We start from the raw sequence: 24,780 nt of genomic DNA, 5'->3' as shown, positions 1-24,780 counted from the left end.
TAATTAATTTTTCTGTTCCAATAAGCAGCAAAGGGATTGGAAAAGAAAATACTAGATAATCAGGCATCTACTTATTCATAGTGAAAATGGAATAAAATCTCCAATTTAGCCTCACAGCACTCATATCAAGTTAAAATTAAATAGCTATTGAAGAGGGATTTGTTCGTAGAAAAAAACTGGCATGGAGGATGAAGTCAGTCTTGCACTGAATTTCATTAAATGCAATGAGGAAGTCATGTAAACACTCATAAATAGATGGATGGGTAAAGAATAGGCAAGCTTGGATGATTTGGAAATACTTTAAATGCTTTCTTTCCTAATAAATCGAGATCCACGTCAGTATCTTTCATGTTCATGCATTTCATTACCCACTTCAATGGAAATGACATGAATTGCATTTTCCAGCTAAGACAAACATAAAGCTGTTCTGAAAATTGAACTGACATTTCTTTCTTCAGTTAGAAAACATGTAGTCCTTTCAATGTCTTTGTCTAAAGGATTTCTATGATTTATAACAGTTTAGTACATTATACATACAGTGTCAAATGGAGCTATTGACTGTGTTCGTAGTAAATAAGTCAGTACATACATATAGTGTCAACTCGAGCTATTGTCTTTCTTTCAAGTAAACCAGTCAAAACATTTTGGCAGTGTCAACCGAGCTAATGACTGTGACCAAAATAAACCACTCAGAACATGCATCAACTGTCAATTTGTGCTTCAAAGCAACTGACTGTTTGACTGTGTTCTTAGTAAATAAGTCAGTACATTTGTTTATTGTTTACTCGAGCTAATGACTGTGTAAAAAGTAAACCAGTCAGTACATACAGTTAATTGTCAACTCAAGCTGTTGACTGTGTTAAAAGTAAACCAGTCAGTACAAACAGTTTAATTGTCAACCTGAGCTATTGACTGTGTATAAAGTAAACTAGTCAGAACATACGTTAATTGTCAACCCGAGCTATTGACTGTGTTTAAAGTGAACCAGTCACAACTTATGTAAATTTTCAACTCGAGCTACTGACTGTGTTAAGAGTAAACCAGTCAGTACATACAGTTAATTGTCAACTGGAGCTATTGACTGTGTTTAAAGTAAACCAGTTACAACATATGTTAATTGTCAACTTGAGTTAGAAGACTGGTTTTAAAGTAAACCAGTCAGAACATATGTAAATTGTCAGGCAACTCGAGTTATTGACTGTGTTTAAAGTATTGTCACCTTGAGCTAGACTTTGGTAAAAGTAATGCAGCAGACATTACATGAAGTGTCAACTTGAGCTTTTGACTTTTCGTTAAAGTAAACCAGTCCGTACACATGTAAATTGTCAACTCTAATTATTGACTGTGTTTAAAGTAAATCAGTTAATACATATGTTAAATGTCACCTCGAGCAATTGACTGTGATAAAAGTAAACCAGCATGCATGAAGTGTCAACTGAATCTACTGAATCTATTGACTGTGATAAATGTAAACCAGTCACACATGTAGTGTCAACCTGAGCTTTTGACTGTCTTTAATGAAAACCAGTCAGTGCATGGGTTATGAAATATCATCTTCAATCTTGTCATTTGAATGCTCTGTTGTTGTGGAAACCACAAAAAGCAATTAGTATCGGTGTTATAATCTATTTGAAATGTTACATGAATTTAAAACATTTTCGCCTGCCCATGATGGAGTGAAAGAGATAGTATTAAAGTAACAATTTGTTTTTTATGAATTTTTGTGGCAAAGTTCTTTTTTTGTAAGAGACCATAACATCTACTATCTGATGAAATTCAACACGTTTTTATCATTTAAGATTGGTGATAAAATATAAATTCCTTTAAATCACTGTATTCATATTTGCACCGCTTTACATAATCATTTCATCGAGTTTTACCAGTACATTGTTACATTTTTGTCATTAAAAGTGAATACACTTTTAAACTGTAGCTGATTTGATTCCCTAATAGATCAAATTTTGGTTTTCAGTTACCAAAGAAGTAACAATCAGCTACACTGATCATGGTTCACCCGAGGGCTAACGCTACTACGCTGATGGCCACTATTGAAAATGAAAAAAAAGAAAGAAGAGTAGCGCTTTTCATAACAGTGAAGCGTGTACGCATACAGATATAGGGTTATACTTTTGTCGATGGCGCTCATCTTTCCGCTAGTAAATTTCATTTTACTTTAACTTGACATGGACAAAGAAGGTCACGGTTTTGTTACAGTAATTTATGTATCAGAAAAATTAATCGGGAAATCCGATAGGCCGAAGAAGCATGTTGGAAGATGGGAGTTGTCAAATTTCAGAATGAGCATTGTAGGATGGTATTCATGGCTTCCATAAAGATGGCAAAGTATACATTTTACCCCTTGCCCCATAATTATTTGATGCTTATGTCTGTCCACATCAATCAGTTCTTCTTTTGGACTCGGAGTTGACAACTAATGGTTTCTATATTTTTATAACGTTTACCCTGTAAAGGTGTGTCCATTTTAATCTTGCCTCTAATATGACACGATTTCCTAATTCGTGTTTGTTTCACTGTAAAGATATTAAGTTTTTTGTTTCAGTTGTTTAAATCTCCGGATATTTTGTGCACTGCTCTTTCATAATTGGCCAAATATTCGTCAGACAAAATCTGCCATAAATGAAAACAATTGCATTTTAAGGTGTATTATAGAACAAAAATGAATTTAATCTACAAGTCCTATTCAAGTTATAGTTGTTTATTTTTGCCTTACTAAACCATTAAAATGGCTTTAGAAGGGCACAGTGCCTGAATGCTGATTTTAGTTTATTAACGCTAAAATAACACTATTACTTTTCGTTTTTTTTTTTTTTACTTTTTTACTTCCTAACCCAGTAATAAAAAAAGAAGAAAATTCCCACCAGAGAGGCTTCTAGAAAGTTTCGGGTAGCTGGGTAATTTTTATGGGTCAGTCAAAACGCAGAAGTATTTACTAAAAAACTTTTTATTCAATTGCTAGTTGTCACTAGAAATGGAGAATGTATAAGTGTCAGCTTTGTCACTCAATGAACTTCATAACAATGAATTTTCAATATTTCTCAGAAGTATTTACTAAAAAACTTTTTATTCAATTGCTAGTGATCGCTAGAAAATGAGAATGCATATTAGTGTCAGCTTTGTCACTCAATGAACTTCGTAACAATGAATATTTTTTAATACTTCTCAGAACTTTACAAGCTGTCATTAATTCCCTTTCTTATAAAGGTCTTTTGAGCATTTCATTTCTTTTGAATAATCCTTATGACACTGTTGTAGTTTTCTATGTCAACATTTTGTACCTATCTCCTCCGTCATAAATCAAAATCTCTGTGGTAACCAGCTGCTAAGCTGTACCTGTTGCTGTAGCCTTCACAAAATCTTTGAAAGGATTGAATGGAAGCTGAAATTGAAATTTTTAAATTAGCATTTTTGAGCAATTAATTTGTATGGGTGTCATTCTATCTGCTTGAATCTTGTCATGGTGACCATCAGAAACATTAGCATAATGTCCTGGCTGACCACTGAAGATGGCCCAAGTAATGAAATGTCAACACCTGGGTGTACTGATGGGAGATTCAACTAGAAAAATAATTGCATTATCGGGAGATTCATACCCATAATTAAATGAAATTTTAGGTCCATCAATTCTTATAATGGGTGGCTAGCAGGCTATTCTGCAATTTTGGTTTTGATGTGATTTTTGTAGCTGTGTATTGAATAGCCCTATGGCCTCTTGTAACATGATAATGGACGTGGTTTCTCAAGTGTTATGTAATGTCTTTCAATAAGTTGACATTTCGATTTTAATGAAAATAATCTGGTTTCAGTGACTGCTTCTACTAATTCTAATAAAATAACCTAAATTAGAAAGAAAACGTCACACTTACAAATTATAGTTGTACGTGCTTTAAAAAAAAGCTATCAGCGAGCTTGTTTGCATTTCAATAATTTATTTGCTCTTTCTGCGCTCAATGTCATTTTAAATCTTATTAAGGCATGACAAAATTTGTAAATTATTTGCGTAACATTACAAAACTATCTCCAAGGCGGTTAAAAGGGGACCTAAATTGCGTCTTTCTTCACTAATGTAAATTACCATTAACTGTTGATATTGAAAAGGCACTTTAATCTTAGGACAGGAAGCGGCTACTTCAGCCTGATTTAATGTGTATTGTTAGATCCGCTCTTATCCATATTGTAAGATCCGCTCTTATCCGATGTTTCCCAATATGTGGTAATACAGGGATTCATCTCCCTAATATGGCACTGAATGAACGGTGATAATGGTTGGAAGTCTGAAGGTTCCTCACTGGTAAATTATCACCGGCAATCACTCTCGACACTTGAGAGATATCACTTATTCTTTTCCGTTTTACGCTTATTTTCACACGAAATGAAATGTTTAAGTAAATCTAATGTAATAATTTATCATTAACATAACCATTTGGAAGATTTTCATATAAAAAAACCCATTGCCATCCTATTCAATACTTTTGTCAATCTTATTCTATTCAATGACCCTGGTGAACAATATATTTTCATTCACTTTGCATGTAAAGAAAAGTGTTTTAAGACAGACAGAAGATGTTAGTGTGGTTAAATTCAGATTGTCAGATTTGGTGGTTTTTCGGTTTAATGCTGGGATCAGTTCAACCACAATATGGTCAATGTACTTTAAGCATCACAGTGCTTTTCTCTATATGAAAAATCAGCAGGCGTGAGTTCCATATTTGGCACACCGCATAGACATTCCGATAAATTTAGCAGTGCTGGAAAATTCCATATGGCACACCCATTTCCAGATGTGTCATGCGCAATAACGCAACACTTTTTATTTCTTTTATTGTATGCAGTTTATGATGATAACATTATGTCATTTGGCCTGTTTTTTTAAACTGAACATAATAATTGGATTGTGCTGTGGTGATAGATGGCGGCAACTAACATGCCTGCCCTTTAACAGGAGGAGCTTTTGTCTAATCATCATCAAACTTGTACACAATGTGTATTGGCACAATATCTCTGCCAGTTATGGCCCTTGAGCTGCTTAAATAGCACAAAATTAATAAAAACAACAAAAGAATCAAAATTCTGATGGGCCTATCTTGTGATGTTTTGCCACTTATGTGATTGATATGATGTATTGAGTGTCTCCCAAATATAGTTTTGCGTTTACCATTTTAGGGGTTATCCAAGGGTATATGATGCATGAAACTTTTAAAGGGGGGATACCATCTGGATGACTCTACAGTACTATCTTAGACTGAATGTCTGTGGTTAGACTAAACTATAGGGTTGGTCACTCCTCATTTCCTACTGACCTCTGTAGGAAAAAGACAGGGAGTTTTTGTTTGTTTTTCTGACCTCATGTTTGTAGTATCACTTAACAGTTAAAACCTTAATTTAAACATGAGCGAAAAAGGAAACTTTAAGTGTCTTTTCAGATTATTTCTGTTGTGGTCAATCATATGATATATAGAAGGAAGTAACTGTTGGACTAGATTCTATTGTTTTGTCCATAAGTAATCTAGTAAATCAAAACTGAAGATATGATAATCTATACGTAACATGTTATTTGTTCATATTAAGTTTCAGTTATCAAAAAGTTTCTGCTTTCGGTCATGTGAACAGTGTTTTTAATTCCTGCATTCATGGCTGGATTTTTTTAACAGAAATCCAGACCAAATCAAACCGACTTTTCCTTTGAAAGCACGATTTCGAGTGTGCTCAACTGAAGTTTGGATAGCTTCGTACCTTTGGGTTTATAGTTTATCAAAACTAATTGTCAAAGATGTTAAAACATTCAGGTGTGTTATGTTGTATATTGCTTTCAGGGGGCCAAAAGTTTTGACAAATTCACATCTCAAATGAAAAAGTTTTTCTCCATCTTAAAGCATAAAATTTTAGTTCTTGAAATACCAATGTTTTGTTTGCTAAGTTAATATTTGCTTATATTGTCTGAGATTATCATTATTTAATTCTTCCTTGTGGGTAACGCACCTGGCTTCTGATTAAGTCTCTACCAGGATCAGAGTTGAGCAATCTACTCAGATTTTTTAACTTCTATTTTTTGGATTGCATGTCACTTGTTGCTATCCAATATTCACTGCAGATATTGGGCAAACGAAAGCAAATTTATTAATAAAGAGTTTTCGACAAGGTGAAGGTCTCTCTACTCCTTTATTCTAATCTCACTGTCTTCCAAAACAGGGCAAGCTCAAGTGATTATTTCTCCAAAGGTAAATCATCGCCCTAAGTAGCTGTGCGGATGTTGAACTGAACTTCACTGTTTACCATACAAATAGCGCGTTTTTTCCGACAGGAAACGCAATTTACTGTTAGCCTCTTGAACAACCTTTAAGGGCAATATTGAAATTAACATATTCCGATGGCACCCATCAACAGGCTATTTAAATCAATATAGAGATATGGAAGATTAAACATGATTTGGTTTTATCTGCCGGATTTCCTGTGCTACTGACACATTTATGTGGTAAGAGAGCGTAATTTGAAGTGTCCCCGGCCTTTGATAGTAAAATTGTGTATTCATTCATGAAAAAGGTTCAGTAGCTCATGCAGTTTGCAAAGCAAACATTTTAATTCAGATTTAGGGATTGTCAGAATAATGTCTTGCAATATAAAAACAGCTCGAGATTACCTTTGCCTGTTTTCAAATGAGATTATGCAAACAATTATTGAATGTGTGGTCAGTAGCAGGTTTACCTCCCTTAGACCATAAACTGGTTGTCCAAAGCTGAAAAAGAAAGTTGATGAATATGAATGTTCATAGCCTTGTTGTCAGCCAGGGCGACATGGGAACGCTCGCCTTTGGCCTCGATTAATAAGACAGTCAAAAAATTAACTTAAATTAACTTGAAACTTTTAATAGTTCTCACGATAGCATTTTAGATATAATTTTGTCAAATAAGTTCCATAACTGTAGTAGAATATTTTTTGAGTTGAATTATTCCTCTTGATAAACTAAGGAAGACCAAAAAGTCATGCAGGTGTATGCTGCGCTGCTGTTTATGAATGGCTACTTCACAATTAAATAATGCTTACATGGGTTGCCTTATCATGCAAAAATGATTTTTTTGTTCTTGGCGATACGGCCACCTGGGAGATTTTTTTTTTTTTACTACCGAGACCTTTTATTACTCATGTAAAAATAAAATAAACCATTATAAATCTGTCAATGCAAAACATTATACAGTTTAGTGACATAATTTACTGTAATGATTATTTGCGTTTGGCTGTGTGGTCTAAAGAAATGTTTATCAAAGAACTATTTTTGTGATGATCTACAATCGTTTGAACTTGCGTACATGTATAGAAATGGCGCAAACGAGGGAGGGAAGATAGTAATTCATAGGAAAAGTGTTTTTTATGCAACTGTGTTTGAAGAGTGACTGAGGTCATTGTGGTCCGCCACAGGATAGAAACAACTAATTAATGGTTCTTTTTGCCACACGCTGCTTGCAGCCTCGTGCATGAAAAACTGCGGCTACGTGGTGGTCCGGCCTTGAGGGATAAAGAATCGCTATTTGTCTTTGAGAATGGGAATGAACTTTAAAGTCAAAAAAAGTTTTGAAATCAGTTTTCTTTTTATGACACACCTGATCAATAAATTTCAAGTATCTTTTCATCGTCTCCAATGGTCTTTTCTCTTCTTTGTGGACAATAGCTGGCTATGAAGATGAGTAAAGAAAAAGCTTCATTTTCAAAGTGAATTTTACATTTCCGATTCTATTTGCACAAGGATGATTTTTGTTTGATATGTTTTGCACTAAGAAACTCGTGCAAATAACAGAACCTATTATACTATGTTAAAACATCTAAAAATGAAATATCAAATGTTTGTTAGACTATTATACTCTGATATAAAACCTGATATTAATGAAAAGACGGTTTGATTTTAATTTCAAGGCAAATTAAAAATAGAGATCTTATGCTCCGATTGTTGAATAGTAGTGTTTGTACTCTACTAGATCTTGCCATGTGCATTTAAAACTTGTTTGCCATCTAATCTTGTGCTTGATACAATGGTTTGTCAATATTTAAAATCTCGCCTTACACATGATTAAAAAAAAAATACTGTTTAATTTGAAAAAATAACACCAAACACAGATTTTGATTGTAGTTTTATTTGACAAGATTGGTGGGGACAAGGAGTTGTTTTTTTCGTTCATTACAAATGATTATGGTCTTCAATAGCTGTTTCGGTATTTTTTTTTACATCGTAAGTCGTTGATAATTATCTACATATCTATCTTCATGGCATTTAGGGGTATTTATACATGTAAATTATAGACAGACAAATCATGCATTTTCTTGAAAACAAACACAAAACAGCAGTCGAAAGATGTCTGAAGTATGTAATAGGCAGCACTCAACACTCGGCACTATGATGCTGATATGTGTTTGGAAAACGATTGTAGAACGTAATAGTTAGATGACATGAAATAAATTAAGATATTACTTCAGGTCATCTAACTGATTTAGAATATAACCTCATTGGCTGATACATTGTCAACGCGAAATCTGACGCAGGGAATGTGTATCAGATGAGTGGCAGTAGGCAGACCTTAAACATTCGCGAAAGTTGACATTCTTAATGATGAAGTCAGTCTACTACTTAAAAATTACCTAACTGCAATTTCATTGGCTGAAAATATATGTTATATTTTGAGGATCTTTCAATAACACTAACAGCCTGCTCTATCTTTAGTGTTTGAATCTATAATAGGCATATAATAAATATATCATTATAATTAAATGCATAAACTAGTCGACCAAATTTCCAAGAATTTTATTTCATATCTAAGAGAGATTTTCCAGATTTTCAACAGTAGTTGTTTATAAGTCTGTACTGTTTTAAACCTGACGTAGGAACAAAATTGCCCCTACAATTCTTGATGAAACAACCCCCATGCAGATCTTTAAAAGTTCATTTGTGCATATTTTATGAAGCTAATTATTTGTACAAAAAACTAATTACACCATTTTAGCCTGTACGGATTGTGAACATGTAAGTAGAAGATGGAAACTCTATAGAGGTCGAGTCAGGAATGGCTGTCATAATTGTTTGCCATTGACATTTGATTGATTTTAATGATGTTTAACAGCAATCAATTGCCACCTCGGAGATATGGACCAAACTTTCATAATACAACCTACATTATTGTAATACTTCGTTTGACAAAGCTGTTGTGATATTAAAAATTGTTATAAAAATGTTTTAACAAAATGAAAGTCAATATGCTTATCAAAGATAAAATTATGAATTTGATAAGAGAGAAGTGTCTTTTATTAATTTGCATGTTTGTGATTTCCACTTTAAGGGATAAAATTGTTATTTTCTTTAATTGAGATAAATGTTGAGATATTTATATAATATCAGATTGTTATGAATATATTTTGAAATGGGTTTGCAATAACATTTGAATTAGTGGGAGCAGTTTTGATGGATTCGTGAAAAGTTAGTTTGAACTTCAGAATCAAGAGGTTCAGTGGTAAAGTATGGGTCGATATATTTGTGATTGTGTGACTTTGACTTTCTTAATTTATGAAATATCAATATAAAAAGTTTGCAATCAAATGTACTACTATGGATTAAATTGCTTTTATTTTACTCAGCCATTTCAGACCTCCTAAGAAGTGATGCAGGCCTGTGCCGTCACCCCTATCCTAAGTTATGGACATGTGACCTAGGAGCCATCCTCCCTACCTCATCTTGTGGCCATGTGAAGCAGGTGCCTCTACCTCTGTTTGTTGCCATGTGATGCAGGCATTGTTTTCCATGCCCCATTTTGTGACAATGTAAAGCATGCGCCATCATCCCTACCTCATTTTGTGGCTATGTGAATCAGGTGCCCCTACCTCATTTTGTAGCTATGTGACAGGCATTGTCCTACATGCCCCACATTTTGTGGCAATGTAAATCATGGGCCATTTTCCTTACCTCATTTTGTGGCCATGTGACGTAGGTGCCCCATACCTCATTATTTTGCCATGTGATGCAGGCGTTGCCCTTCCTGTTTCATTTTGTGGCCATGTGACGCAGTCGCTGTCCTCCATGCCCCTATTTGTGGCCATGTGACACAGCGGCTGTACTCATTGCCCAATTTTGTGACCATGTGACGCAGTCGCTGTCCTCCATGCCCCTATTTGTGGCCATGTGACACAGCGGCTGTACTCATTGCCCCATTTTGTGACCATGTGAGGCAGACGCTGTCCTCCATGCCCCTATTTGTGGCCATGTGACACAGAGGCTGTACTCATTGCCCCATTTGTGACCATGTGATGCAGGGGCTGTCCTCCATGCCCCTATTTGTGGCCATGTGACACAGAGGCTGTACTCGTTGCCCAATTTGTGACCATGTGATACAGGCGCTGTCCTCCCTGCCTCATTCTGATGCCATGTGACATTGGTGCCCCTGCCTTGTTTTGTGGCCATGTGACACAGGTGCTATCCTCCATACCCCAATTTTTGGCCATGTGACGCAGGCACTGTCATCCATCTCACAATTTGTTTATATTTGACGCAGGCTCTGTCCTCCATGCCCCTATTTGTGGCCTTGTAACGCAGGGGCTGTCCTCCATGCCACATTTTGTGGCAATGTTAAGCATGCACCATTCTCCCAACCTCATGTGGCCATGTGTATTTCATGCTCATTGTATCACATTCAATTTTGCACTAGAATACACAATACATTAACTGATATCTTCTTTGGTACTCTCACTCTGATGGCGAAAAGTTTTAGACATTACTTTTTTATCCGAGATGTTTCCTTTTTTTGTGAATTGTTGATTCAATTTTGGCAAAATAATGATTTCTATATGATTTTTCTTACCCAACCTACATAAAACATTTTTTTTGTCAACAGAATAAAATCTTGGTTCGAAAACCACAGTTGACAAATATGTTTATTGTTATCAAATTAGCCCTGGAAGAATGTATAGGGCTTGCCAAATAGGCAAATTGATGAAAGTAGAAGTGCTATCAAGATATCTCGAAAAACAGACAGAAACTACTTGTTGTTGAAGTGAGATGTCTTGAAGGATGGATCGGGCTTTACTTCGGCCAAACAAAAGAAATGGTTTGTTTCCGAATTAATGGCCAAAAAGTAGGGCAGGTAGGTTTAAATATTTATCATATGCTTTCTGGTGATTTGTAGAGATTAAATAAAAATGATATTTCACTCTTTCAGACAGTGAAAATATCAAAATTGATATATTTCACTGTTTTAAATTTTAACCCATTCTCATGTCATCAAACATCAACACGCACTTTGCTGGGACACACACAATGCCAACTTTTCAAAAAAATAAATATATATATATATATATATTTTTGTCTAGTTGTATTTCATTTTCACACTAAATACCATTGCCATTCTGGTTAGATTCGCATATCTTCCCAGTGAAAGAAACTACCAAAAATTTATCTGAATACAAGAAATAAAAAAGATTAGGGCCTAGGGTGCAAAGATATTAAGGTACCGTAAGTCAGGAAATTGGAAGCAAGCATTTTTTTGGTTTGGCCTCACTATAGTTTTTAGTGACTTTAGCAAACATTTCAAGAACATACTTAAAAGTAATCACATAAAATATAACTTTAATAATAGGCATTCAAAAGGTCAAGCATATTATTTAATGGGCGAATTTGCATGCAATTTATCATTGGAAATTCCATGAGTTTGTTTTCAATATTATAGAGATACAGCAAAGATTACTTTGTCAAAATAATTATGATATTAAGTGCCATACCTGTGTATTATTTATTGGTGATTCATGGAGTGAACATTTTACAAATTCTCAATTTACCAGCCATTGATATGCATTATCTTTTTGCTTGTGATTCTGCATATAAATATGGCATAAGAAGAACGCGAAGAACGCGAGGAACGCGATGAGGTCAAAGCTGCACGATAGAAACAGATATGTGAGGAGAACATTAGAGCATTGTCATCTCAGTTTTCCTCATATTAACATAGCAATTTCTAAAGAAGATATTCAAATTTTACAGCTGCTGCACATGAAAACACTGAAAATGAAAATTATACAGCACATAAATGATTAAGTATTGAGATCATATCTAGATCATTCAACTCTGTTACCCTTCATAACCACGGACAAAAGATCCCCCCCCCCCCCCCCCTTAAAAGCTCTTACACATCATATGTCAAAGTTGTGCGCTTAAGTTATACCCCCTCTTATGCCAAATCCTGGACACACCCCTGTTTCCCGACATCATCATCTTTATCAGACTCAACCATATAAGGAACAGTGCCAGTAGAATGGTTGTACAATTCTTAAACCTGCTGAAAACATTTTTTGTCCGTCAATAAATATATTTCTGAGTATCTTGCCAAAGTAAATAATGCGCTGCCTACTTGCCGGCATCTGTAAGAATGGCTAAAACTGTGAAGCACCCTTGTGTGGATTTCAAGGACTTATTTTGGTGTGTAGGTGCTATGCTTTATTAGTCCTTGTACCTTTTTAACAATTCTAATTGTGTGGGAAATATGTGTTTTATGACCAATTAGTTAAGACCAACTTCCTAAGAAAACTGCCAATTGGCAATATTATGTTATCTCTTTGTCATATGAGTGGTAAATGTATCAAGCACATTAAATTTTGTCTATGGTATAAGAGATAGTTAGCTTGTACAAAACATGTGGTATGGTGTTAGCTTTGGTGTTTGCAGTGCTGTGGATGCAATGTGATGCTGTTGTCATCCTTCTTGTTATCCCAAAACATCATGTTAGTTTTAACCAAGACAACATCAAAGATATAAATATGGGAAATGGTACACATAATGTGGTTAATAAATATTTAAAGTGGACAATTACATTAAGGCAGCTCATCTATGACCAATAAAATTGATAATGATAATGACAATATTATTTTGATTAATTTGTACTACAAAACTATGCTAGAGTAGTAGGATATTAATAACTGAAAAGTTGTCAGTAAATATATAAATGATCTCTGATTGCATCACTATACTGATAGTCTTCAGCATTGCCAACTTGTGTTCAATATTTTTGACAGTTTTATTTATCATAGATATGCTGCCCATTTAGAAGCCAGTCCCATTAATCTTGTTGATATACAATTTAAAAAGATGGAGAGTTTGCATCCATTTTCTTAAGTAACACATGAAATATGTAAATCCATTCTGAAGTGCATGTGCAATGTACTTCAACCAGTTTACATGTCTTCATCCAGTGCAGTGGCTAGATTCAGTGCAGTGGCTTTAATCAGTGCAGTGATTTGATCAAGTATAGTGGTTTGATCAAGTGCAGTGGTTTGATCAAGTGCAGTGGCTTGATCCAGTGTAGTGGTTTGATCAAGTGCAGTGGTTTGATCCAGTACAGTGGCTTGATCCAGTACAGTGGTTTGATCAAGTGCAGTGGTTTGATCCAGTGCAGTGGTTTGATCTAGTGGAGCGGTTTGATCCAGTGCAGTGGTTTGATCAAGTGCAGTGGTTTGATCCAGTACAGTGGCTTGATCCAGTACAGTGGTTTGATCAAGTGCAGTGTTTTGATCCAGTGCAGTGGCTTGATCCAGTGCAGTGGTTTGATCCAGTGCAGCGGTTTGATCCAGTACAGTGGTTTGATCAAGTGCAGTGGTTTGATCCAGTACAGTGGTTTGATCAAGTGCAGTGGTTTGATCCAGTACAGTGGTCTGATCAAGTGCAGTGGTTTGATCCAGTACAGTGGTTTGATCAAGTGCAGTGGTTTGATCCAGTACAGTGGTTTGATCAAGTGTAGTGGCTTAATCCTTTGCAGTGGTTTGATCCAGTGCACTGGTTTGATCTAGTGCAGCGGTTTGATCCAGAACATTGGTTTGATCCAGTGCAGTGGTTTGATCCAGTACAGTGGTTTGATCCAGTACAGTGGCTTAATCCAGTGCAGTGGTTTGACCAGTACAGTGGCTTAATCCAGTACAGTGGCTTGATCCAGTACAGTGGCTTAATCCAGTGCAGTGGTTTGATCCAGTACAGTGGCTTAATCCAGTGCAGTGGTTTGATCCAGTACAGTGGCTTAATCCAGTGCAGTGGTTTGATCCAGTACAGTGGCTTAATCCAGTAAAGTGGCTTGATCCAGTACAGTGGTTTCATCTAGTGCAGTGGTTTGATCCAGTACAGTGGCTTAATCCAGTGCAGTGGTTTGATCCAGTACAGTGGCTTGATCCAGTGATGTTGCCTCATCCATTGCAGTAGTAATTGATCCAGTACAGTGGCTTGAACCAGTGCAGTGGCCTCATCCAGTGCAGTGGCTTGATCCAGTCCAGTGGCTTGTTCCAGTGCCGTGGTTTGATCCAGTACAGTGGTTTGATCCAGTACAGTGGCTTAATCCAGTACAGTGGCTGGATCCAGTACAGTGGTTTCATCTAGTGCAATGGTTTGATCCAGTACAGTGGCTTAATCCAGTGCAGTGGTTTGATCCAGTACAGTGGCTTGATCCAGTGATGTTGCCTCATCCATTGCAGTAGTAATTGATCCAGTACAGTGGCTTGAACCAGTGCAGTGGCCTCATTCAGTGCAGTGGCTTGATCCAGTCCAGTTGCTTGTTCCAGTACAGTGGCTTTATCCAATACAGTGGCTTGATCAAGTGCAGTGGCCTCATCCAGTGCAGTGGTTTAATCCAGTACAGTGGATTGATCCAGTGCAGTGGCTTGATCCAGTGCAGTGGTATGACCCGGTGCATTGGTTTTATTCAGTGCAGTGGTGGAGGTCTTGGCAACTAAATGTAAATATGAAGTATTAGTTTACAAGGGTTACATTTTAATGTTACAGAGAAAGCTCTCAATATCCATAACAAGAACTAGGATCAAAGAAAAATGACAAAAAGGGTCAAACCTCCTTCAAACATGGCTAATTGCATCTTTGAAAGGTTAATGAAAGGTATATTCCCTTATTAAACTTTTTTTATTTATTTAAGTTGAAAGGAAATTAAGTCAAACCTTTTTTCCACACCCATTTAAATAATGGTGTAGATTCGTGCATTAGACTTGAAGGTACCATATTAAGTACTGGGGGCGGGGCTACATTATACCATAAGAGAGACTGATGATGACCACATGTAGTCAATAAGTGTAATGTGATATACTCAAGACTTACTTAATCCATTTCTAACTTAATTGAAGGAAACTGATACCTGGGTGTATTTCTTGTAACATTTTTGTTATTATTATTACCTTTGACAGAAATAATTATAGATTATGATCAAACGTTTCATGAAGTGAAATTGTTAAATATTGTTTTCATTTTTTTAATAATTAAAGACATTGAAATTAGGGAAAAGTAAAGTCTGAATATAGATGAAGTTCATTTAAAAAAGGCAAGTTCATGTGCGCTCAATCCTGAATTATGCATGGAAACAAGTAAGGGGGACCAATTTATCAGGTAACTTAGGAGCGATTCTGTACTTAGGAGTGATTCTGTACTTAGGAGCAATTATGTACTAAGTAGAGGGTTTGTACTTAGGAACAATTTTGTACTTAGTAGAGGGTTTGTACTTAGGAGTGATTTTGTATTTGGGAGGTATTTTTATCTAGAAGCTGTTCTGTCCTTATGGGATTTTGTACTAAGGAGCAAATTTCTACTTAGTAGTGATTTTGTGCCTTATTTAGGAGCAGTTCTGTAGAAGTGATTCTGTATTTAGAAGCAATTTTGTACTAAGTGGTTATTTTTTTAACTAGGAGGGATTCTGTATGGGCAATTCTGTACTTAAGAGGAATTTGGTACTCAGTGGTTATTTTGTGCTTAGGATCGATTCTTTAGGGGCAATTCTGTACTTAGGAGGAATTTTTTTACTTAGTGGTTATTTTGTGCCTAGGAGCGATTTTGTACTTAGGAGCAAATTTGTACTTAGTGGTGATTTTGTGCCTAGGAGCGATTCTGTAGGAGCAATTTTGTACTTAGGAGCAATTTTGTACTTTAGAGCGATTTTCAACAGAACTGGTAACAGTACTACACCACTGAAAATCTGTCATATGTAAGAAATGATAGCTCAGAGGATTCTTGATGAAATGGCCGCCAGATGATTACATTTTCTTAAATGACTGCAGTAATTTAAAACACCATAAGGTGCATAGTTCTTCATGTTTCCCCTGAAGTGATAGACTCGAGTCTATTCTAGACCTATATACGAGAAATGAATTGTGAAAAAATATTCAGATTCTTTTCTTTGACTTTTTTTTATTAGATAAAACACATTTAATATGTGTGAATTTCTGCTCTATTTTGCAAAATTTAAACAGCATCTCTCATGTCAATAGCGTGAAAAATTGGTGGTGTTGGAGTTTTAATTAGGAATTTATCTGGTTAAATTAATGCAGCTAATAAATTACTGGAAGTGTAGCCAAGGAAATGACTTTTGGCTACCTGATATACATAAATTTCAAATTACAGGAGTAGAACAAGCCTGTAAGGACACTAAAGTCAGTAAATGGGGAGATAACTAGGCTATGTTTGAAGTAAATATGGAATCATTTGGTTTTCAAATGATTTTTAGTCTACTTAATGAATCAAAAGCGTAGCTAAAAGTAAGATAAATGATATGCAGCCAATGCAGAGTATGTTACATGAATACAAAAGTGCTTCAAAATAGGAGAAAGTTCAATTTTTAGTTCTTTAGTACCAATTATATTTCTGCTCTGGGCTTCCTACTAATGAAACAATAGCAAGTTATGAATATGCTCTACTTTAAGTTTGAGTACAAGGTTTATAAAAGTAACATCAACAATTTGACCGATTGAGAATCCAAACATTTATAAGAAGCTCATATATGCAGTGCCAACAAACATACATTTGGAGCTGGGTAAAATCTTGCAGACTTCCTTGTAGCAAACTAGGGTTGGTTAATCTACAGAAATGTTCCCACCTTGTCACTACTGTTTTGTGAAGACACTCTAGATAAATCATTATAGGAATGTTACACCATACCAAATTGTTCTTATGTTTAGTCAAACCTTAGTATGAACACCTATCTAGCTATCCTGAAAAAACAAACAAACAAACTCCCTGAAACCCCTGAATACTAAATGAGTGACATCTGATGTAGAGTATAGACACGTGACATCTGATGTAGAGTATAGACACGTGACATCTGATGTAGAGTATAGACACGTGACATCTGATGTAGAGTATAGACACGTGACATCTGATGTAGAGTATAGACATGTGACATCTGATGTAGAGTATAGACACGTGACATCTGATGTAGAGTATAGACACGTGACATCTGATGTAGAGTATAGACACGTGACATCTGATGTAGAGTATAGACACGTGACATCTGATGTAGAGTATAGACACATGACATCTGATGTAGAGTATAGACACGTGACATCTGATGTAGAGTACAGACACCAAAACCTCCTTTGAGACCTGAATCCTTTCTGGACCATTCTCAATTGTAATATATATTTCATCTGCTAAAGGACTAAAGGAGATCAAAATAAAACTTGTACATGTATTTAGTTTAAACTTATTTATTTTACAACGATTGAGAAACAAGTTATTACAACATTATATTAATCACTCTCAGTATGATTTTACGCGAGAGTGTGGTCTTGTGTTGTGGGGGAAACCGGAGTACCCAGAGAAATCTTATTCTCCGGCTTGGTGACCACAAACCCAACTCACATGCGCCCAGGCTGTGAATCGAACCAGGGTCGCCTTGGTGAGAAGCAAGTGAGAAGCAAGTGCGTTAACTACTGCGCTAACCGGACAACCAAATGTATTTAAGTGTGTTGATCATTGGCATCGAATGCTGAATGCATCATTTTTAGCTTGAAGTATAAGGAGAGCTATCCTAGTCACCCGAGCGTCGGCGTCGGCGTAACCACTTATGTTAAAGTTTGCGTACCACCACAAATATTTTCAAAGTCCATTGACATATGGCTTTGAAACTTTGCACACTTGTTCACCATCATGCCCCCAGCCTGTACACATGAGGAGGTAACTCTATCAAGCATTTTGACAAAATTATGCCCCTTTTTCTACTTAGAATTTACGTTAAAGTTTGCGTACCACCTCAAATATTTTCCAATTTAATTTATGTAAATATCTCAGCACATCATGTATTGCATTGAAATCTAATATAACAGTGATCCATGCAGGTTTCGCCATAACTTTTCAATCCATACACCGAAAAGCGGCGGAATAGTCGACCGCGCTGTCTCTGTGTTAGCTCTTGTTCTTATATCAAATGTCAAGAATACTAGTACAATGTATGAAGCATATTTTTTTACAATTGTGTTCTGTAGTTGAAATTAAGATAAAAGGAAATAAAAATATTTGGCAAGCTCATTGGTCATATCAAATATGTTGTTTTTTTATATATATCGGGAAGTCCAAAATCTGTCCGTGGAAGCTCAACGATATGGGGTGGCCTAACAAAATCTTATATTTTGCTGATTGTTCAGATGATTCTTAAAGCTAACAATCTTGCTTTATTTAAAAATATAAGCTTATCATTAAATATACATCATGTTTAATAGTTAACAACGATATTGTTAATGAAGTTGTTAATTTTAACAAAGTTCTGAACAATCGGCCCATTGAAAATGAACCATCTGAATTTCCAGTTAATGATTTTTTAACTGTTTATCTTCATGAAGGATGATTCTTTGTTTTTGAAAAGGGTCACCAAACCTGAGAGTGTGAGATGACAAAGAGTTATATTTAGTTTCATTATCTTGATCATTAGGTCAGATACTTAAGATTCATAATGACTACATACTTTGTCTTAACAGGAAATTTTTGTAAAGTGTTCTCAATGATTCTTTTTTATCTATTACTAAACAGCAAGTTCCATAGCACAGAATATTTATTGGTTTCCTCCACAGTGAAGAGTCACTTGACAGCTGTGATTGTTGTCTCTCCTCTAGATATGTGACTGACAACTGATGTGAGCTGGATAAATCTTGATATGCTTCTTCTTGAGCTGGATAGTGAATCGGCCAAGTTCTACAATCCCATCCCCCGTCTTGTTGACCAGACAATGTGACTCAACCTGGATAGATATGACCCTCCCCGTCTTGTCGGCCAGATAATGTGACACCAGCTTGATAGATACAGCCCTCCCTGTCTTGTCGACCAGATAATGTGACTGTAGTTTTATATATACAGCCCTTTCCGTCTTGTTGACCGGAAAATGTGACTTGAGCTTGATATATACGGCCCTCCCTGTCTTATCAACATAATGTGTCTGTAGCCCTCCCCGTCTTGTCGACCAGATAATGTGACTCAAGCTTGATAGAAACGGCCCTCCTTGTCTTGTTGTCCAGATAATGTGATGCTAGCTTGATAGATACAGCCCTCCCCGTCTTGTCGACCAGATAATATGACACCAGCTTGATAGATACCACCCTCCCCATCTTGTCGTCCAGATCATATGATGCCAGCTTGATAGATACGGCCCTCCCAGTCTTGTCAACCAGATAAGGTGACTTAAGCTTGATAGATACCACCCTCCCCGTCTTGTCAACCAGATAATGTGACTGTAGCTTGATAGATACTGCCCTCCCCGTCTTGTCGACCAGATAATGTGACTGTAGCTTGATAGATACGGCCCTCCCCGTCTTGTCAACCAGATAATTTGACTCGAGTTTGATAGATACCATCCTCCCCGTCTTGTCGTCCAGATCATATGACACCAGCTTGAAAGATACCACCCTCCCCGTCTTGTCGTCCAGATCATATGATGCCAGCTTGATAGATACTGCCCTCCCCGTCTTGTAGACCAGATAATGTGACTCGAGCTTGATCGATACCACCCTCCCCATCTTGTCATCCAGATCATATGACGCCAGCTTGATAGATATGACCCTCCCTGTCTTGTCAACCAGATAATGTGACTCAAGCTTAATAGATACCACCCTCCCTGTCTTGTCGACCAGATAATGTGACTGTAGCTTGATATATACAGCCCTACCCGTCCATTCAACCAGATAATGTGACTGTAGCTTGATATATACGGCCCTACCCGTCTTGTCAACCAGATAATGTGACTGTAGCTTGATATATACGGCCCTCCCGGTCTTGTTGACCAGATAATGTGACTAGCTTGATATATACAGCCCTCCCCGTCTTGTCGTCCAGATAATGTGACTGTAGCTTGATAGATACGGCCCTCCCCGTCTTGTCGACCAGATAATGTGACTGTAGCTTGATAGATACGGCCCTCCCCGTCTTGTCGACCAGATAATGTGACTGTAGCTTGATTTATACAGCCCTCCACGTCTTGTCAACCAGATAATGTGACTCAAGCTTGATAGATACATCCCTCCCCGTCTTGTCGACCAGTTAATGTGACTGTAGCTTGATAGATACGGCACTCCCCATCTTGTCAACCAGATAATGTGACTGGAGCTTGATATATACAGCCCTATCCGGTTTGGGGTTACTCTTCCAAGAGTTTTTTTAACAATCTCTAGTCCAAAATGGTGACATATTTTATTACTTTTTTTTCTTTGATATTGACATAAGATGTAAACTTGAATGTTATAAGGGGGAGGGGCTCATTGGGTATGATCCCCCCCCCCCCACACACACTTAAATCACTAGTGGACATGATAGGATCATATTTGTAGGTAAACCACGACTAGCATGTGGAACAGTGTTGGCAAGTTTTTATGCAGTTTAAAATGTATGTTCAATGTGTTTGTCATACTTATTGACTTTGTACTATCACTTACTGAAGTATAATCATTACTTGCTTCTATTTCCCAGAAACGATTTGTACAGAAGTGTAAATGAATGGAATCCCAGCACAGAAATACATACAATTTACAACAGGAATACTATTGGTTTGTTTATTTATTTTAGTTTATTGCTTACTAATGTTTGCATGGTGTAAACAAGTTAATATTTTCTTATAATTTTATGTCATTGGGTTTCTTATGAAAATTATAAATTCAGCTGATGAAATGTTTATTTGACTGTTGACATACTATGAAAATGTTTGAAAGCTTCTTCTTTTCTTGTCATTCAGTTGTGGGTTAGGCTGTAAACTGTAGGCTGTGGGACAGACTTTATACTGTGGGCTGTGGGACAGACTGTAGACTGTAGGCTGTGGGACAGACTGTAGGCTGTGGGACAAACTGTGGGCTGTGGAACAGACTGTATACTGTAGGCTGTGGGACAGACTGTATATTGTAGGCTGTGGGACAGCCTGTAGGCTGTGGGACAGACTGTATACTGTAGGCTGTGGGACAGACTGTAGGCTGTGGGACAGACTGTTTACTGTAGGCTGTGGGACAGACTGTATACTGTAGGCTGTGGGACATACTGTAAACTGTAGACTGTGGGGCATACTGTATACTGTAGGCTGTGGGACAGACTTATACTGTAGGTTGTGGGACAGGCTGTATACTGTAGGCTGTGGGACAGACTGTATACTGTAGGCTGTGGGACAGACTGTAGGCTGTGGGACAGGCTGTATACTGTAGGCTGTGGGACATACTGTATACTGTAGGCTGTGGGACAGACTGTATACTGTAGGCTGTGGGACAGACTGTATACTGTAGGCTGTGGGACAGACTGTATACTGTAGGCTGTGGGACAGGCTGTATACTGTAGGCTGTGGGACAGACTGTATACTGTAGGCTGTGGGACAGACTGTATACTGTAGGCTGTGGGACAGACTGTATACTGTAGGCTGTGGGAAATACTGTAGGCTGTGGGACAGGCTGTATAGTGTAGGCTGTGGGACAGACTGTATACTGTAGGCTGTAGGACAGGCTGTATACTGTAGGCTGTGGGACATACTGTATACTGTAGGCTGTGGGACAGACTTATACTGTAGGCTGTGGGACAGACTGTATACTGTAGGCTGTGGGACAGACTGTATACTGTGGGCTGTGGGACAGACTGTATGCTGTAGGCTGTGGGACAGGCTGTATACTGTAGGCTGTGGGACAGACTGTAGGCTGTTGGACAGACTGTATATTCTAGACTGTTGGGCCAGACTGTATATTCTAGACTGTGGGACAGGCCGTATACTCAAGGCTGTGGGACAGGCTGTATACTGTAGGCTGTGGGACAATTTGTAGGCTGTGAGCTGTGGGACAGACTGTATACTGTAGGCTGTGGGACATACTGTAGGCTGTGGGACAGACTGTATACTCTAGACTGTAGGACAGGCTGTATACTCCAGGCTGTGGGACAGACTGTAGGCTGTGGGACATACTGTAGGCTGTGGGACATACTGTAGGTTGTAGGCTGTGGTACATTCTGTATACTATAGGCTGTTGGGCATATTGTAGGCTGTGGGACAGACTGTTTACTCTAGACTGTGGGACAGGCTGTATATTCTAGACTGTGGGATGGGCTGTATATTCTAGACATTGGGGCAGGCTGTATACTCTAGGCTGTGGGACAGACTGTAGGCTGTGGGACATACTGTAGGCTGTAGGCTGTGGGACATACTGTAGGCTGTGGGACATACTGTAGGTTGTAGGCTGTGGTACATTCTGTATACTATAGGCTGTTGGGCATATTGTAGGCTGTGGGACAGACTGTTTACTCTAGACTGTGGGACAGGCTGTATATTCTAGACTGTGGGATGGGCTGTATATTCTAGACATTGGGGCAGGCTGTATACTCTAGGCTGTGGGACAGACTGTAGGCTGTGGGACATATTGTAGGCTGAAGGCTGTGGGACAGGCTGTTTATTCCAGACCGTTGGACAGGCTATATACTCTAAACTGTGGGACAGGCTGTATACTCGAGGCTGTGGGACAGGCTGTATACTCTAGGCTGTGCGACAGGCTGTTTATTCTAGTCTGTGGGACATACTGTAGGCTGTGGGACATACTGTAGGCTGTTGGACAGACTGTATACTCTAGACTGTTGGACAGGCTGTATACTCTAGGCTGTGGGACAGACTGTATACTCTAGGCTGTTTGACAGGCTTATACTGTTTGCTGTGGAACAGGCTATACACTATAGGCTTTGGGACAGGCTGTGTATGCTAGCTTTAGGTTGTATACACTAGGCTGTGAAAACTGACAAGCTGTATACTCAGGCTGTGAAAACTGACAAGCTGTATACTCAAGGCTGTGACAACTGACAGGCTGTATAATATGGCTGTGATAAATGACTGCTTCTTTAATCTAGGTTTAAGAGCAGGCTGTATATTCTAGGCTGGGACACCTGATAGACTGTATACTCTAGGTCGAAGAGCAAGCTGTATATTCTAGGCTGGGACAACTGACAAGATGTATACTCTAGGTCAAAGAGCAGGCTGTATCATCAAGGCTGTGACAAAGGACAGGCTGTATACTCTAGGTCGAGGAGCAGGCTGTATATTCTAGGCTGGGACAACTCACAAGATGTATACTCTAGGTCAAAGAGCAGGCTGTGTATTCTAGGCTGTGACAAATGACAGGCTGTGGAGTAGGCTGTATATCAAGTTGTAATACATTACACAGATCTCTGTATCTTATTCAAATTCAAAACATGTACATTTATTTAAACCCACTATTTCAGAGTGAACTGTAGCGAACTGGAGCCTACTGGAGAAATAAGAATCCAAATCAGGCGATATTGGTGAAACTGTGAATAAGAAGGGTTGGTCTGTGGTTGTTTTATCTTGGGTGGGACCCACAGAACCGTTCAAGCATAATGACCTCAGTGCCATCGGATTATTGTTTTTCTCTTCTCAGATTTTATCCCAATAAAGCGAGCTTGTTTTCCTTACCCATTATTATTCACTGTCCAATAACTAGGAATAAAAGATATTACAAAAGCATATTTACATATTTGTTTGAGTGATTAAGCGTCATCAATAAGGTTACACCCGGTCACCTTTTGAAGGTAAATATTGAACAAGGCCTCATAATTGTTCACAAAACCACTAATACATGCAGTAAGGAAGAAAAACAAGCCGCAATCGATGTTAAATAAGAAATATGGCAGTGACATTTAGTGTTGTTTTTTTATTAGTTGAAGTGGTGGTCATCAGAATTATTGTTGACTAATCTTCATGAAATCCCCTAAATCTTATGCTTTACTCAAAAGTTAATTTGAGATTCCTTGGTATAGATGCCAGCAAGTCCATGTTTTGATGTAAATTCTGTGTATGTAGATATAGGGTAGACATGGAGTCGGTATTTGACTGCGAGAACTAGGCAATGGCGGACAGTTTTTGCCTTAATTAACCTTATTTAAAATTGTTCGATGTATATTAGCTTATTTAGACTACTTGTACTTTAGCCTGTGTAAACAGCTTAGTTCTTGTGTACTGATGGCATTTGTTCTATGTTTTCTTTCCAAATGATTGGGCTTACAGTAGATTGGGATTTTTTATTATTTTTACTTTATGCTCACTCCGTCTATTCTTAATCAAATCTGAATTTTCTTCATTTTTCTTCCACTTTTCTTTGTCATCTCTTACATTAGGAAAAAGACTGTATGATTAGGCAATGATTTGATGCATGCATAAGAGTTTTAAAAAAAAACCTGAATTCTGACGTTCACCCGCTGTGTGCTTATAGGATTTATTTTGCTTCTATTTACTGTACATTTTTAGTCGTCAAATTTTTTGGTACCAACAAGTCAAAATTTTTACATAACTACATGTATTTGGGATGAAAATTTTAAACCAGCCCTGCTATATGTAAAATAGAATTTGAACAAGCTCTACAAATGATTTGCCAGTGTAGGGCTTGCGTGCTTTTGGTAATTTCAACTAGTGCATATTTTTTTGTCCTTAAAAAATAATCTTGTACAGAATCGTTTGGCATATGATTTGACAAGTTGAT

General features: G+C 37.4%; 1 long non-coding RNA gene across 1 annotated transcript; it reads left to right on the top strand.

The window, feature by feature from the left end:
* The first annotated feature begins 669 nt into the window (after positions 1 to 669).
* LOC128209656 (uncharacterized) lies at positions 670 to 23,654 on the top strand. The gene is made up of 4 exons (XR_008257042.1): positions 670 to 760; positions 1,973 to 2,156; positions 20,747 to 20,823; positions 23,507 to 23,654. It is a non-coding gene; the product is annotated as an uncharacterized LOC128209656 (long non-coding RNA).
* The last annotated feature ends 1,126 nt before the right edge of the window (positions 23,655 to 24,780 follow it).

Source organism: Mya arenaria, chromosome 11 (genome assembly GCF_026914265.1).
Source record: "Mya arenaria isolate MELC-2E11 chromosome 11, ASM2691426v1".
Lineage (NCBI taxonomy): Eukaryota > Metazoa > Mollusca > Bivalvia > Myida > Myidae > Mya > Mya arenaria.
The sequence above is the reverse complement of the archived record's forward strand: the minus strand, read 5'-3'. Positions and strand labels throughout refer to the sequence as shown.